This window comes from Triticum aestivum, chromosome 2A (genome assembly GCF_018294505.1).
Source record: "Triticum aestivum cultivar Chinese Spring chromosome 2A, IWGSC CS RefSeq v2.1, whole genome shotgun sequence".
Taxonomy (NCBI): domain Eukaryota; kingdom Viridiplantae; phylum Streptophyta; class Magnoliopsida; order Poales; family Poaceae; genus Triticum; species Triticum aestivum.
The window spans coordinates 381964457-381981059 of record NC_057797.1 but is presented as its reverse complement, the minus strand read 5'-3'; positions in this window follow the sequence as shown (position 1 = coordinate 381981059).

Below are 16603 nucleotides of genomic sequence, written 5' to 3'. Positions count from 1 at the left end.
GAAATGCAATCGCCATGTAATTTCTTTACTTTATCACTAAGTGGTAGCAATAGTCGTAGAAGAAATAGTTGGCGAGACGACAATGATGCTTCGATGGAGATCAAGGTGTCAAGCCAGTAATGATGGTGATCATGACGGTGCTTTGAAGATGGAGACCAAAGGCACAAGATGATGATGGCCATATCATATCACTTATATTGATTGCATGTGATGTTTATCCTTTATGCATCTTATTTTGCTTAGTTCGGCGGTAGCATTATAAGATGATCTCTCACTAAATTTCAAGGTACAAGTGTTCTCCCTGAGTATGCACCATTGCTACAGTTCGTCGTGCCGAGACACCACGTGATGATCGGGTGTGATAAGCTCTACGTTCACATACAACGGGTGCAAGCCAGTTTTGCACACGCAGAATACTCGGGTTAAACTTGACGAGCCTAGCATATGCAGATATGGCTTCAGAACACTGAGACCAAAAGGTCAAGCGTGAATCATATAGTAGATATGATCAACATAGTGATGTTCACCATTGAAAACTACTCCATCTCACGTGATGATCGAACATGGTTTAGTTTATATGGATCACGTGATCACTTAGATGATTAGAGAGATGTCTATCTAAGTGGGAGTTCTTAAGTAATTTGATTAATTGAACTTTAATTTATCATGAGCTTAGTACCTGATAGTATTTTGCATATCTATGTTGTTGTATATAGATGGCCCGTGCTGTTGTTCTGTTGAATTTTAATGCGTTCCTAGAGAAAGCTAAGTTGAAAGATAATGGTAGCAACTACACGGACTGGTCCGTAATTTGACAATTATCCTCATTGCTGCACAGAAGAATTACGTCCTAGAAGCACCGCTAGGTGACAAACCCGCTGCAGGAGCAACACCAGATGTTATGAACACCTAGCAGAGTAAAGCTGATGACTACTCGATAGTTTAGTGTGCCATGCTTTACGGCTTAGAACTGGGACTTCAATGACGTTTTGAACGTCATGGAGCATATGAGATGTTCCAGGAGTTGAAGTTAATATTTCAAGCAAATGCCCGGATTGAGAGATATGAAGTCTCCAATAAGTTCTACATCTACAAAATGGAGGAGAATAGTTCTGTCAGTGAACATATACTCAGAATGTCTGGGTACCACAACCACTTGACTCAGCTGGGAGTTAATCTTCATGATGATAGTGTCATTGACAGAGTTCTTCAATCACTGCCACCAAGCTACAAGAGCTTCGTGATGAACTATAATATGCAAAGGATGGATAAGACTATTCCCGAGCTCTTCGCAATGCTAAAGGCCGTGGAGATAGAAATCAAGAAGGATCATCAAGTGTTAATGGTCAACAAGACCACTAGTTTCATGAAAAAGGGTAAAGGGCAGAAGGGGAACTTCAAGGAGAACAACAAGCTAGTTGCTTCTCAAGTGAAGAAACCCAAGTCTGGACCTAAGCCTGAAACTGAGTGCTTCTACTGCAAATGGACTGGTTGCTGGAAGTGGAACTGCCCCAAGTATTTGGCGGAGAAGAAGGATGGCAAAGTGAAAGGTATATTTGATATACATGTTATTGATGTGTACCTTACTAATGCTCGCAGTAGCGCCTGGGTATTTGATATTGGTTCTATTGCTAATATTTGCAACTCGAAACAGGGGCTACGGATTAAGCGAAGATTGTCTAAGGACGAGGTGACGACGCGCATGGGAAATGGTTCCAAAATCAATGTGATCGCCGTCGGCACGCTACCTCTACATCTACCTTCGGGATTAGTTTTAGACCTAAATAATTGTTATTTGGTGCTAGCATTGAGCATGAACATTATATCTGGATCTTGTTTGATGCGAGACAGTTATTCATTTAAATCAGAGAATAATGGTTGTTCTATTTATATGAGTAATATCTTTTATGGTCATGCACTCTTGATGAGTGGTCTATTTTTACTAAATCTTGATAGTAGTGATACACATGTTCATAGTATTGAAGCCAAAATATGCAAAGTTGATAACGATAATGCAACTTATTTGTGGCACTGCCGTTTGGGTCATATTGGTGTAAAGCGCATGAAGAAACTCCATTCTGATGGACTTCTGGAATCACTTGATTATGAATCACTTGGTACTTGCGAACCATGCCTCATGGGCAAGATGACTAAAACTACGTTCTCCGGAACAATGGAGCGAGCAACATAGTTATTGAAAATCATACATACTGATGTATGTGGTCCAATGAACATTGAGGTTCACGGCGAATATGGTTTTCTTACCTTCACAGATGATTTCAGCAGATATGGGTATATCTACTTAATGAAACATAAGTCTGAAACATTTGAAAAGTTCAAAGAATTTCATAGTGAAGTGGAAAATCATCGTAACAAGAAAACCAAGTTTCTACGATATGATCATGGAGGTGAATATTTGAGTTATGAGTTTGGACTTCATTTGAAACAATGTGGAATAGTTTCACAACTCACGCCACACTTTATTAGATATGGTGCGATCTATAATGTCTCTCACTGATTTTACCGCTATCGTTTTGGGGTTATGCTTTAGAGACGACTGCATTCATGTTAAATAGGGCACCATCAAAATCCGTTGAGACGACACCTTATGAACTATGGTTCGGCAAGAAACCCAAGTTGTCATTTTTTAAAGTTTGGGGCTGCGATGCTTATGGGAAAAAGCTTCAACCTGATAAGCTTGAACCCAAATCGGAGAAATGTGTCTTCATAGGATACCGAGAGGATGCTGTTGGGTACACCTTCTATCACAGAATCGAAGGCAAGATATTCGTTGCTAAGAATGGATCCTTTCTAGAGAATGAGTTTCTCTCGAAAGAAGTGAGTGGGAGGAAAGTATAACTTGACGAGGTAATTCTACCTTCTCCCTTATTGGAAAGTAGTTCATCACTGAAATCAGTTCCAGTGATTCCTATACCAGAAGTGAGGAAGCTAATGATGATGATCATGAAACTTCTGATCAAGTTACTACCGAACCTCGTAGGTCAACCAGAGTAAGATCCGCACCAGACTGATACGGTAATCCTGTTCTGGAGGTCATGTGTAACGCCCTCGATGCGGCTATATCTCCCACGTGCCGAAGCACGACTTAGAGGCATAACCGCATTGAAAGCAATGTCGCAAGTGAGGTAATCTTCACACAACCCATGTAATAAAATAGGGGAAGAAGTTACATAGTTGGCTTACAATCGCCACTTCACACAATACATGAATATAGCATTACATCATCCAGTTACACACAAGGTCCGACTACGGAACCAAAATAAAAGAAGAACCCCAAAAGCGACAAAGGTCCCCGATCGACCCCAACTGGGCTCCACTACTGATCAACTAGAACGAAACAACATAAAGGACAAGATCTTCATCGAGCTCCTCCTGAGCTTGGTTGCGTCACCTGGAATGGCATCACCGGCACCTGCAAGCTGGTTTTGGAAGTATCTGTGAGCCACGGGGACTCAGCAATCTCGCACCCTCGCGATCAAGACTATTTAAGCTTAAGGGTAAGGTAAAAGGTATGAGGTGGAGCTGCAGCAAGCGACTAGCATATATGGTGGCTAACATACGCAAATGAGAGCGAGAAGAGAAGGCAAAACACGGTCGAAAAGCTATGATCAAGAAGTGATCCTAAAACAACCTACGTCAAGCATAACTCCAACACCGTGTTCGCTTCCCGGACTCCGCCGGAAAGAGACCATCACGGTTACACACGCAGTTGGCTCATTTTAATTAAGTTAAGGTTCAAGTTATCTACAACCGGACATTAACAAATTCCCATCTACCCATAACCGCGGGCACAGCTTTCGAAAGTTCAAATGCCTGCAGGGGTGTCCCAACTTAGCCCATGACAAGCTCTCACGGTCAACGAAGGAATAGACCTCCTCCCGAGACATTCCGATCAGACTCGGTATCCCGGTACAACAAGACACTTCGACAAGTTAAAACAAATCCAGCAACACCACCCAGATGTGCCGAAAAATCCCGATAGGAGCTGCACATATCTCGTTCTCAGGGCACACCGGATGAGCAAGACGTCGGGTAGGCCAGCCCAGAGTTGCCCCTGGTAGCCCCGGACATTGCTCGGTTGGACCAACACTCAGAGGAGCACTGGCCCGGGGGGGGGGTAAAATAATGATGACCCTTGGGTGCGCGACCCCCAAGGGAAAAGAAAAGGCTAGGCGGCAAATGTTAAAACCAATGTTGGGCATTGCTGGAAAAGCTTTAATCAAGGCGAACTATCAAGGGGTTCCTATTATTACCCAACCGCGTAAGGAATGCAAAATCCGGGAACATAACACCGATATGACGGAAACTAGGGCGGCAAGAGTGGAACAAAACACTAGGCATAAGGCCGAGCCTTCCACCCTTTACCAAGTATATAGATGCATTAATTAAATAAGATATATAGTGATATCCCAACAAGTAAACATGTTCCAACAAGGAACGAAACTTCAATCTTCACCTGCAACTAACAACGCTATAAGAGGGGCCGAGCAAAGCGGTAACATAGCCAATCAACGGTTTGCTAGGACAAGGTGGGTTAGAGGCTTGGTTCAACAATATGGGTGGCCTGATAAGCAAGTGGTAGGTATCGCAGCATAGGCATAGCAAAAGAGCGAGCAACTAAGCAAGCAAAGATAGAAGTGATTTCGAGGGTATGATCATCTTGCCTGAGATCCCGCAAGGAAGAAGAACGAGTCCATGAATAAGACAAATGGACGTAGTCGAACGGGTCCTCACAAACGCGACGTTATCGGAACCAACCCGAAGAAGCAAACACCGGAAAGAAGCACACAACATAGTAAACAACCACCACATAAACATGGTATGATATGCGGGATGCGGTATGCGATGCATATGCATGATTTGACAAGGAATGAAAGAACCTGGCCTCAACTTGGAAATCCAAGTGTGCCACTGGAAAGGAGAGATGAAATCGCTTGAAAACGATATAAAGATCACCGGAATCGGAGTTACGGTTTGGAAATGGCGATCAATTCAAATATGACCACGTTCCGCGATTTACAGCAAGTAGCCATCTAAATGCAACAAGATGAACATGCTACAACACCCAAACATGGCATCAAAATACATGGCAGGGATCCATTCATGATGCTTAACAAAAGTCTAGCACTGAGCTACAGCCAAATCATCCATTAACAGGTTCAAACAAGCATGGCAAAAATGCATATGGTAAACAGATTTCAGACTTAGTGAAATTAACACTTGTCTGGAATTTCAGATCAGGTAGCACTCTTCGGAGCAACCAAACTACACGCTACCAGACCTGAACATGGCAAAGTAAAGCATGGCATGGAGCTACTCAAAGAGCTTAACAAAAGTCCCTTAGTGACCTTGAGCCAAAAGGGATCAGAAAATACAATTGCAAGCATGTGAACATGGCAAAAACATAATCAGATCACAGACTTAGTGAAAACTGGAGCATGCTGTAAATAGATATCAAGTAGGCATGTTTACGAGCTCGATGCACTCACTACAGAGTAAGGCATGACAATCTAAGCATACACCCATCAAGAATACACAAAATGCAAGCTAGACATGGCAAGAACAATAACATAGCATGCACGGATCAACTACAACATCTTCGGCAAAATCGCTAACAAGTAGACAATCTGCCCAGATTCACGAAGTAGCAAAAGTAGAGCTCGATTGACTCAAGCTAGGGTGCTCCATAATTGCAAACAAAGACATGGATGGATAGAGCACTACAAAATTAACAAAACATCCATACTGATCATCCTCAAAAGAGGCACGGATCACTAGGAAACAACATGAACATATGGCAATATGAGATAAACAGCTCAAGGACTTAGTGGAAATGCTAAGTCCCTGAAATCAGCATTACCAAGTGCCTCACTTGGCAAGCTTGTGCTAGTCACCACACACATCACAAGAATACATGGATGGCACCTCTGAAAAGATGGCAAAGTGTATAACAAAACATATGTAGAGCTCATGGGCATAACATGCACACAATAATCATGGCAAAAAATGACAAATATCTAAATGGAGTAGCAGATCTGACAATTATCTCAAGTAGCACTTTTCCGACAGTATTTCGGGCATCAAGATGAACTCAAATGAAAATGATGCAATGAGATGAAATGATATGCTCTCTGAGACGAACATTTTGATATGCTATATGCGCAAATTGGATCTACGGATGCAAAGTTATGATGCGATGAACATGGGCATTTGAAACATGGAAAACTCGGGGACCTAGTGAAATTTAACCTATCCGAGAAAGTCAATGCGGGATGAGGATATCCGGGATGTGGACGCGGCGTTTGGATGGAGGGTGTGGTGGATCTGGTCCCGGTTAACGCGGGTGACGAGGACGGCGGATCTCGCCGGAGACGACGGGGACGGCGGCCGGAGTGGAAGGAGATGGCCGGAGAGGAGCGGGGAGGCGGGGACGGCTCCGGTGGCGCCGCGCGGAAGTCGAGGCGGTGCACGGCGGCGGCGAAACCGAGGCGGCGGTGGTGGCCGGAGGACGGCGGCGAGCCCCGGCCAGGCGAGGGAGACACCGGCGCGGCCGGGTCCGGCGGGTTGCTCGGCCGCGCGGGGATGCGGGCGGCGCGTGGAGCCACGGTGGAGCGGTCGGTGCACAGCAACGCGCGAGGACGGCTCGGGCGGCGCGCGGGCCTCGGCGGGCCGCGCCTGGGCCCGGCGGGCCATGGCGGCGGGAAGGAGGCAGGAGGCCAGGTGGCGCGCGAGGAGTGGACGAGGGCGGCGGCGGGGCGACGTGGCAAGTCTTGATTGGCTGCGGTGAGCTGGCCGGCGGCGAGCGGACATGTCCAACGCGGGAAGAAATGTCCGGCGGCGATGAGGGAGTTTGATCTAGGGTTTGGACTGCGGGATTTTCGGAGGGGATCACATATTTATAGGTAGAGGGAGCTAGAAGAGTCCAAATGAGGTGCAAATTCCTTTTGCATGTGTACTCATCTGTAACACCCCGGATGTAATTTACCTAATATGTACTCCAACTCATGTCGTTTCCGGCGCTAAGTTATTTTATTTTCTCGGGTTCGAGTTTTTATCTCCGTGTGTTTTTGCCGTTGTCATGCATCTCATATCATGTCATCATGTGCATTGCATTTGTAGACGTGTTCGTCTCATGCATCCGAGCATTTTCCCCGTTGTCCGTTTTGCATTCCGGCGCTCCTATCTCCTCCGGTGGCCATTTCTACCTTCTTTTCGTGTGTGGGGATTAAACATTTCTGGATTGGACCGAGACTTGCCAAGCGGCCTTGTTTTACTACCGGTAGACCGCCTGTCAAGTTTCGTACCATTTGGACTTCGTTTGATGCTCCAACGGTTAACCGAGGGACCGAAAAGGCCTCGTGTGTGTTGCAGCCCAACACCCCTCCATTTTGGCCCAAAAACCACCAAAAACCTCTCCATCATCTAGAGAGTTCGATCACGATCGCGTGGCCGAAAACCGCACCCCATTTGGACTCCCCTAGCTCCTTCTATGCCTATAAATAGCCCCCTCCGAAATTCACGTCTCCTTCTTCCCTGAAACCCTATTTTTTCCCCGCTCCTCGCCACACCGGACACGTCCGGCCCGCCCGGACAGCGTCCGCCGCGCCATCTCCGGCCAACCGGGGCGCGCCGCGTGGAAGCAACGCCCCACATCGCCGCCACTCCCGCTGAGGCCCGCCGGGCCCAAGGCCGGCCCTCTCCTTCGCCGCGCCCGGGCCGGAGGCATCCCGCGCCCCGCCGCCCGTCTCCTACCTCGTGCCGCCGCCCCGCAGCTCGTACCTTCGCCACGCCGCCCAACTCCGGCGAGGTTCGGTGCCCGAGCTCCGGCAGCTCGTCCCTCCGCCCCGCCGCGCCGCTCCCGCCGGCCGACGCCGCCACGCTCCGGCAACCGAGCACCGCCGCCTCGGCTTCCTCCTCCCTCTCCGGCAAGCCGGCGAGCTTCGGCCACCTCCACGAAGAACTCCAGCGAGCTCCCTGACGAACCTCGAAGTCCGCGCGTGAACAGTGTTCTCAGATCTAGATCTGAGATGGTTGACTTTCCTCCCGTAGCCCTAATAATTTGTGTTTTTCATCATGCTATATCTCTGCAACCGTAGCTTCGTTTTGGACGTGTAGCATATCAAAATGTTCGTCCGAGAGAGCACATCATTTCATCTCATTGCATCATTTTCATTCGATCTTGCCTTGATGCCCGAAATGCTGTTGGAAGAGTGCTATTTGAGTTAATTGTCAGATCTGCTGTTCCAAATAGCTATTTGTCATTTTTGCCATGATTATTGTGTGCATGATATGCTCTACATGTGTTTTGTTATATGCTTTTCCATCTTTCCATAGGTGCTATCCATGTATTTTTGTGATATGTGTGGTGACTAGCACAAGCTTGCAAAGTGGTGCATTCGTTAATGTTGATTTCAGGGACTTAGCATTTCCACCAAGTCCTTGAGCTGTTCTTATCAATATGCCATATGTTCATGTTGTTTCCTAGTGATCCGTGCCTCTTTTGAGGATGACCAGTAAGGATGTTTTGTTAATCTCATGGTGCTCTAAACATCCATGTCTTTGTTTGCAATTATGGAGCAACCTAGCTTGAGTCAATCGAGCTCTACTTTTGTCATTTCGTGAATCTGGGCAGATTGTTTACTTGTTAGCAATTTTGCCGAGGATGTTGTTGTTGATACGGGCATTCTATGTTGTTGTTCTTGCCATGTCTAGCTTATACAATGTGTATTCTTGATGGGGGTATGCTTAGATTGTCATGCCTTGCTCTGTAGTGAGTGCATCGAGCTCGTGAACATGCCTACTTGATATCTGATTTGCATGCTCCAGTTTTTCTCTAAGTCTGAGATCTAATTATGTTTTTGCCATGTTCACATGCTTGCAATTGTATTTTCTGATCCCTTTTGGCTCAAGGTCACTAAGGGACTTTTGTTAAGATCCTTGAGTAGCTCCATGCCATGCTTTACTTTTCCATTTTAAGTTCCTGTAGCATGTAGTTTTCATGCTCCAAAGTGTGCTACCTGATCTGAAATTCCAGACTAGTGTTAATTTCACTAAGTCTGAAATCTGTTTACCAATTGCACTTTTGCCATGCTTGTTTGAACCTGTTAATGGATGAATTGTCCGCATCTCAGCGTTCATATTTTGTTAAGCATCATGAGTGGATCCCTGCCATGTATTTTGTTGTCTTGTTTGAGTGCTGTAGCATATTTATCTTGATACATTTAGATGGCTACTTGCTATTTATCGCAGACCGGTGCCATATTTGTTTTGCTTGCCATTTCCAAACCGTGTCTCCGATTCTGGTGTTCTTTATATTGTTTTCAAGCGAAATCACCTCACCTTTCCAGTGGCACACTTGGATTTCCAAGTTGAGGCCAGATTCAATCATTCCTTGTCAAATCTTGCATATGCATCCCATATCGCATCCCGCATAGCATACCATATTTGCATCATGTTGTTTGAGCTTTGCACGTGGTTGATTGCATTCCTTTTGCTTGTTTGTCTTGTTTGGGTAGAGCCGGGAGACGAGTTTGCTAACGAGGAGCTCGTTGAGTTTGCTTTCGAGGATCCAGTCAACTCTGACAACTTTGCAGGCAAGATGATCATACCCTCGAAATCACTTCTATCTTTGCTTTGCTAGATGCTCGCTCTTTTGCTATGCCTATGCTACGATGCCTACCACTTGCCTATCATGCCTCCCAAATTGCCATGTCAAACCTCTAACCCACCTCGTCCTAGCAAACCCTTGATTGGCTATGTTACCGCTTTGCTCGGCCCCTCTTATAGTGTTGCTAGTTGCAGGTGAAGATTGGAGGCCGTTCCTTGTTGGAACATTATTTACTTGTTGGGATATCACTATATTATCTTGTTATCTTAATGCATCTATACACTTGGTAAAGGGTGGAAGGCTTGGCCTTTTGCCTAGCGTTTTGTTCCACTCTTGCCGCCCTAGTTTCCGTCATATCGGTGTTATGTTCCCGGATTTTGCGTTCCTTACGCGGTTGGGTAATAATGGGAACCCCTTGACAGTTCGCCTTGAATAAAACTCTTCCAGCAATGCCCAACCTTGGTTTTACCATTCGCCGCCTAGCCTCTTTTTCCCTTGGGTTTCCGGAGCCCGAGGGTCACCTTATTTAAACCCCCCCTGGGCCAGTGCTCCTCTGAGTGTTGGTCCGACTGAGCTGCCTACGGGGCCACCACGGGGCAACTTGAGATTTGGTTTTACTCGTAGCTAGTCTCATCTGAGTGTGCCCTGAGAACGAGATATGTGCAGCTCCTATCGGGATTTGTCGGCACACTCGGGCGGTGTTGCTGGGTTTGTTTTAACTTGTCGAAATGTCTTGTAACCGGGATTCCGAGTCTGATCGGGTCTTCCCGCTAGAAGGTATATCCTTCGTTGACCATGAGAGCTTTTCATGGGCTAAGTTGGGACTCCCCTGCAGGGATTTGAACTTTCGAAAGCCGTGCCCGCGGTTATGGGCAGATGGGAATTTGTTAATATCCGGTTGTAGATAACTTGAACCTTAACTTAATTAAAATGAATCAACTGAGTGTGTTACCATGATGGTCTCTTCTCGGCGGAGTCCGGGAAGCGAACACGGTGTTGGAGTAATGTTCGCGCAGGTTGTTCACTAGTTATTCGTTCGTGCATTGCCTTCTCTTCTCGCTCTCATTTGCGAATAGGTTAGCCACCACATATGCTAGTCGCTTGCTGCAGCTCCACATATTACCTTGCCTTTACCTATAAGCTTAAATAGTCTTGATCGCGAGGGTGCGAGATTGCTGAGTCCCCGTGGCTCACAGATTACTTCCAAACCAGATGCAGGGCCCGATGACTCCGTTCCAGATGATGCGCTTGAGCTCAAGTGGGAGTTCGATGAAGACTCACGCTGTTACTATGTGTCTTTCCCTGATGATCAGTAGTGGTGACCAGTTGGGGCGATCGGGACCGTGTCGCATGTTGGGTTGATCTTTTATTTTGGTACAGTAGTCGGACCATGAGTGTATTGGATGATGTAATGCTATTTATATACTTTGTGTGATGTGGCGAGTGTAAGCCAACTATGTTCCTTTCCCCTTATTATGTATTACATGGGATGTTGTGAAGATTACCTTACTTGCGACATTGCTTTCAATGCGGTTATGCCTCTAAGTCGTGCTTCGACACGTAGGAGATATAGCCGCATCGAGGGCGTTACATCATCATCATCTACTCTATCTCGTAGACATCATCATTCGACTCATCTATGTCGTTGCTTGCGCTGATGCATGAACGGATTCCATCAACATGTCTGCGTACCTTTTAGTTTCTCTGATGATCTTGTGTTCAACATATGATTTGTTTCTCAGGCCCATAGTAACCCATGGTGGAGGTAGATCGCTAGTTTCATCAATAAGAGTTTAGTATAAATTTTTGTTATAGTTGTTCTTGCCCAAGATTGAATGGGATTTGTTCATCAGTTAATTTTTGTATTAATATGTTATTGTTCATATGTTCGCGATATGCCTAGGTGTGTATCCTATTGGCCTCATAATTTTTGAGTGTGACAAATGATTTGTTAGATTTATTTGTTTATCGATTATAGCTTTTGTTGTCACAAGTTGATAATATTTTTTCCTATTGTTATTGTCTTGTGTTAGACATGTCTATAGATTTTAATATAGTTTTGTATGGTTTCATGTACATATTTCATGCCTAATCGCAGTAGTGTGTTATGCTTTTGTTTCATATTAGTCCTTGTGATTTGTTATCATGTTTAGTAGTCGATCGGTGAACTTTTGTGTTGATTTGATATTTTTATATGGTCATGACATGCCTAGGAGTCACTCCTAATCATTCCATAATTGTAGGAGTTAGGTGTGATTGTCTAGATTTATTGTAAGGATTTCTTTTAATCATTCCTTATACACTACAGGAAACAAGTAATTTGCCGTCTGTGGATTACAGACGGCAAAGACCTAAATCCAGATGACAAAGACTTTGCCGTCACGAAGCAGACGGCAAACTCAGACGGCAAAGATAAGTCAGCAAAGAATACTTTGCCGTCAGCTTTTCATCGGACATACGGCAAAGACTTTGCTGTCAGCCAAATCTGCTTCGCTGTCAGCCTGATAAACCACATATGGCAAAGAAAAGTACTTTTGCCGTCAGCCAGACTACATCTTTGCCGTCAGCTATTCGCACATTTGCCGCCAGCCTCATATATCACATATGGCAAAGAAAGGGGTCAATTTTTTTTAAAAAAAACACAACATCCCAGGGATGCGGCCAACGCATGCAGTGCACTGCCTACATTTTCTCTTCTTTTTTAACAGGGAAAGGCCCAGCCGTGTTTATTGCCTTTCATTCAATGTTAGTCCAGTACAAAATGCAAACATGATCTGAAAAAACTAATGTTACAGAATAGTCCTGAAAATTAACACAAAGGACCCTAAAAAGTAAAAGTAAAAATCAATCGGGTCCTTCGTCTCCACTGTAGTGCTCTGTTCGCCCCGCCGCCCAGCCCTGACGCTCACTGCACCGGTCCGCCGTGCTCCGCTCGCTGCGCCGTCGTCCGGCCCTGCTCAGCCGCGCCACTCTGGCCCAGCCGCGCTCAGGAGCTGACTCGCTCCGGTGCCGCGAGGAGGCACGGAGGGAAGTCGTGGATGGGCAGTGCTCGACCGCCGGCGACGGCGCTACTGAGCCGCGCCGCTCTGGCCCAGCCGCGCTTGGGAGCTGACTCGCTCCGATGCCGCGAGGAGGCACACCAGGGTGGTCGGGAATGGGCGGCGCTCGATCGACGAACCTCGCAAGGCGGAGCTCCCGGCTGCTCTAGCAGCGGAGCTCGGGGTGTGGACACCGGACGGGCTCGGGTGTGCGGGCAGAGGAGCTGGGGTGCGGACGGCCGACGGGTGAGGATGAGCTCGCGAGGTGGAGCTGCACACGGCGCTGGCGAGGTGGCAGACGGACGGGCGGAAGGAAGGATGCTGGGCGCCGCAGCGGACGGCCGGACGGGCTCGCAAGCGTCGGCCGCAGTGTGTGGCTCCTGAGGAACGGACGGGCGCTGGGCTTAGTGTGCGGCTTCTCACGGGCGGGCATTGGCCGGCGGCGTGTGGCCGCTCGAGGGAGGAGGGATGAGGGAGCAGGAGAGAGCGTGCGAGATGGAGAGAGGAGGGAGCACGGGGGAGAAGGAGATGGGACTAGGAATCGTGGCTCGTGGGTGGGGGCGTGGGGCAGGTACGGTCATGGCTTCGTGGGTGGGGTGTGCATGGGGGCACGTGCGTCGTGGCTATCAGTGGGAGTGTGCGTCCGATGGCTCAGAGTGGGTGGGATATGCGTCTAGGATGTTGCCAAGTCATCGATCCATGTGATCGATCCGCGTGGTGTGCTTCTTCTTTGCCGTCTGCGAAACAAAATACAGACGGCAAAGAGCTCACTTTGCCGTCTGCCAAAACAAACACATACGGCAAAGGTTCTTTGCCATCTTTGATTTTTATTGCACACGGCAAAGTGAGCTCTTTTCCGTCTGTGTTTTTCTCTGCAGACGGCAAAGTTTATTCTGCCGTCAGTTTTTCTTTGTCGTCTTCTAATGACAGCAAACCCTTTCTTTGCCGTCTGCCCGACGAAAAGCTGACGGCAAAGATGCCCCCTGACGGCAAATTAGCTGTTTCCCATAGTGATAGTTTGTATGGTGTCACATGTTGTTTTATTTGTTCGAAATCATTTTCATGTCTACCACAGATGTTTATATATTTTATTGTACTTATTGTTGCATAGTTTCAGAATGCTAGATGTCAAATGAAATGGTTTACTATTGGGAACTAGTATATGGTAGTTGTTGCATAGCTCATGGTTGCCTAGTGGTTCCTCTTATTTTGTAGACATGCAAGATTGCATGGTTTGATGATTTATGTCATGGTCGAATTTGTATTCTCATATTTACAATTTATTCCCGTGGCATATAACTTAGTTTCTTACATCGTGGCAACTATAATGTGTGTTTATGTTTCCTTAGTCTATTACCATGCCATGTTTGGAATTTCTTAAAGTAGAATGCATTCTTTATTGAATTTTTTCCATGCATGTGTTATATCATTGCTAGTTTATACTTTATGATCGCGCATGTGGTTTCCCTTTGCTTAGTAGATACATGTTAGTAGTTTATGGTTTCATATATTTTAATTAAGAAGGATCCCTTCTTAGTTGATCAATACCATGATACAATGTTGTGATTGTATAACTAGGTTGTATAGCATGTCTATAGCAATTCATGTATTAGATCATGCCTAGTGGTGTATCTTATGTCTTTGCTACTATAGATTGTAACAAATAGAAGTGAATGTCATTTTTTTATTCATGCTAGTATAGTACATTGCTTGATGTCATGATCTAGTTCTCTGACTTGCCTAGATGTTTAGTATGGTATATCTATATGCTTATATGACATAACAAGTATGTAAGCTTGTGTGTTGTTACCATTCTTGATATTCATGTTAGTTGATATCAACTAAGTTATCTCATTGTTATGAGTTGTATTCTATTGGTATCATACATTGGCATCTCATGTGATGATCATTCATACTTAGCATTATATATTTGTATCTAGTTGTTGCATTATTGTATATCTATACATCATTAATGCAAGTTATCTTTCATTTCTTATTATGTTTCATGTGCAATAATTTAGTACATAGACCCTTGTGTTCCTTATATAAGTTTGACTTATCTCATGATAGCATTATGAGTGTTTGGCACATGTTACATTAGCTCATCACATGATTAGGATAGTTTACCTTTCAATAGTTGAGTTGTGTCTTTCTCATATGCTTAGTGCACATTGTTGCTTTGTTGTTAATCATGTTGTGGTAATCTTTTTGCTAGAGGTCATTTGGATATTAGTTGTTTCCTTTATTATAAGGAGTGTCCTAGTTCAGTATCTTATCATGATCACTCGTGTGTGTGATGCATGTGTAATTCGTTGAGACCTCTAGTGATTCTATACTCACATGCCATGTGTGAAGATGTGTCTTGATTTATTTATTTAGTTAGTTTTGACCATAGTATTGGATTGGCTCTTGTTATAGCTATGCTCGCTATAGTTATTACGTTTGATGTTTATACTTTGGTTGTTGTTAACCATTATGAATATTTGGATTCGTCCAAGTATTTATTTGTGGTTGATTATTGCTCTTAACCATATCATGTCTGGATAGTAGTTCACTCTTTTGTTCCATGTCTGGTAGTTCCTTGTTAATTGTTTGAAAAATGAATTGGTTTGTTATAATAGAGTTGATCCTATTTTATTTTAATAATGTTTTAGAGTTAGACTAGATCAATTCACATGTTGTTGAATGATGTTTTGCTTGTTTAACTAGTATATTTTATAATGTTGCTTTGATTGTCGTATAGAACACTTGTTTGGAGTTATTTATTTGTTGTTACCTTTTACCATTATCATGTCATGTTGTGATTGTGTTGTTAAAATGCATACATCGGTTCCATTCCATGTGTGTTGATGTCATTGTGTTTGTTATATGGTAGTTTCCTATTTAGTTCAGATGTGTAGTGGGCACCACTAGTGGTTAGTACCATAGTTCGTATTAGAATGTTAGTCTTGATCGCCAAGCCTTCCTTATCTGTGTCAAGCTAAACCATGTCACTTCATTGAATCCTTTATCTTACCTACCTATCACGCTATCTCCTTTTGGAATCACCATCTGATCAAAATCTTGCTATCCATCCACTCTTACTATTGTTTTGGATGTTATTTGGAATTTATTGCTTTGGTATTTAATTGATTTTCCTTTGCTATCGTTACGACAAGTAGGGAGTGATGATGATGTTGGACACGGACAGAAACAGGTTACCGAAGAAGGACTCAACAACGAAGGCATGCCTCCTTCTTTGATCATACTTATCCTATGGTTTACAAAATTGCATTGAGTTTTATTGTTACTATTATGCATGATATTTTAATTCTCGTAGCTAGCGTGTCAATTGACACATTACCTTGATCCGCTTGTCGCCCATTCACTTGACACCTGAGTAGAATTATAGTATTCTGGTAGAGTAGAAATGCTTAGCCATGCTTATCACCCTATAGGTGCTTTGTTGAATGACCTCTGAGTCATTGACAGTTGAAACTTATCACTGAGCTAGGCCAGTTGGCCCTTGTTGACCTTCTCTATCCTCTTCTACTCTGGGTGAAACTTACCATCTGAATACTGGCGCGGGCGACGGCTGAATCAAGGATTGAAGGAGCTATTGGCTGCCCTTCACGAGTTGAAGGGGGCAATCAATCGTCCGTGCCGCTTAAGGCCTAATAAGTCTTGGACTTGAAGATTGTGATAACAGTACAACCACATGCTATATGGGCACTGGCTTGGTCAAGTAAGCTAGTCAACCTTAGGTGTCGATGTCGCCGTACCGCAGATGGGATAGCTGCCTCGCGAGGAGTATCCTCGGCACAGATGGGGGGACCGGTTTGAGGACGTACTCTCAGTTCCGTGCGCCAGACCCGGTGGGCATGTCACATCTTTGGGGGATCTAGTCCAAAGACCTCGTCACAATCTCCCTGCCGGTATACCAAATGGTGTACTATAC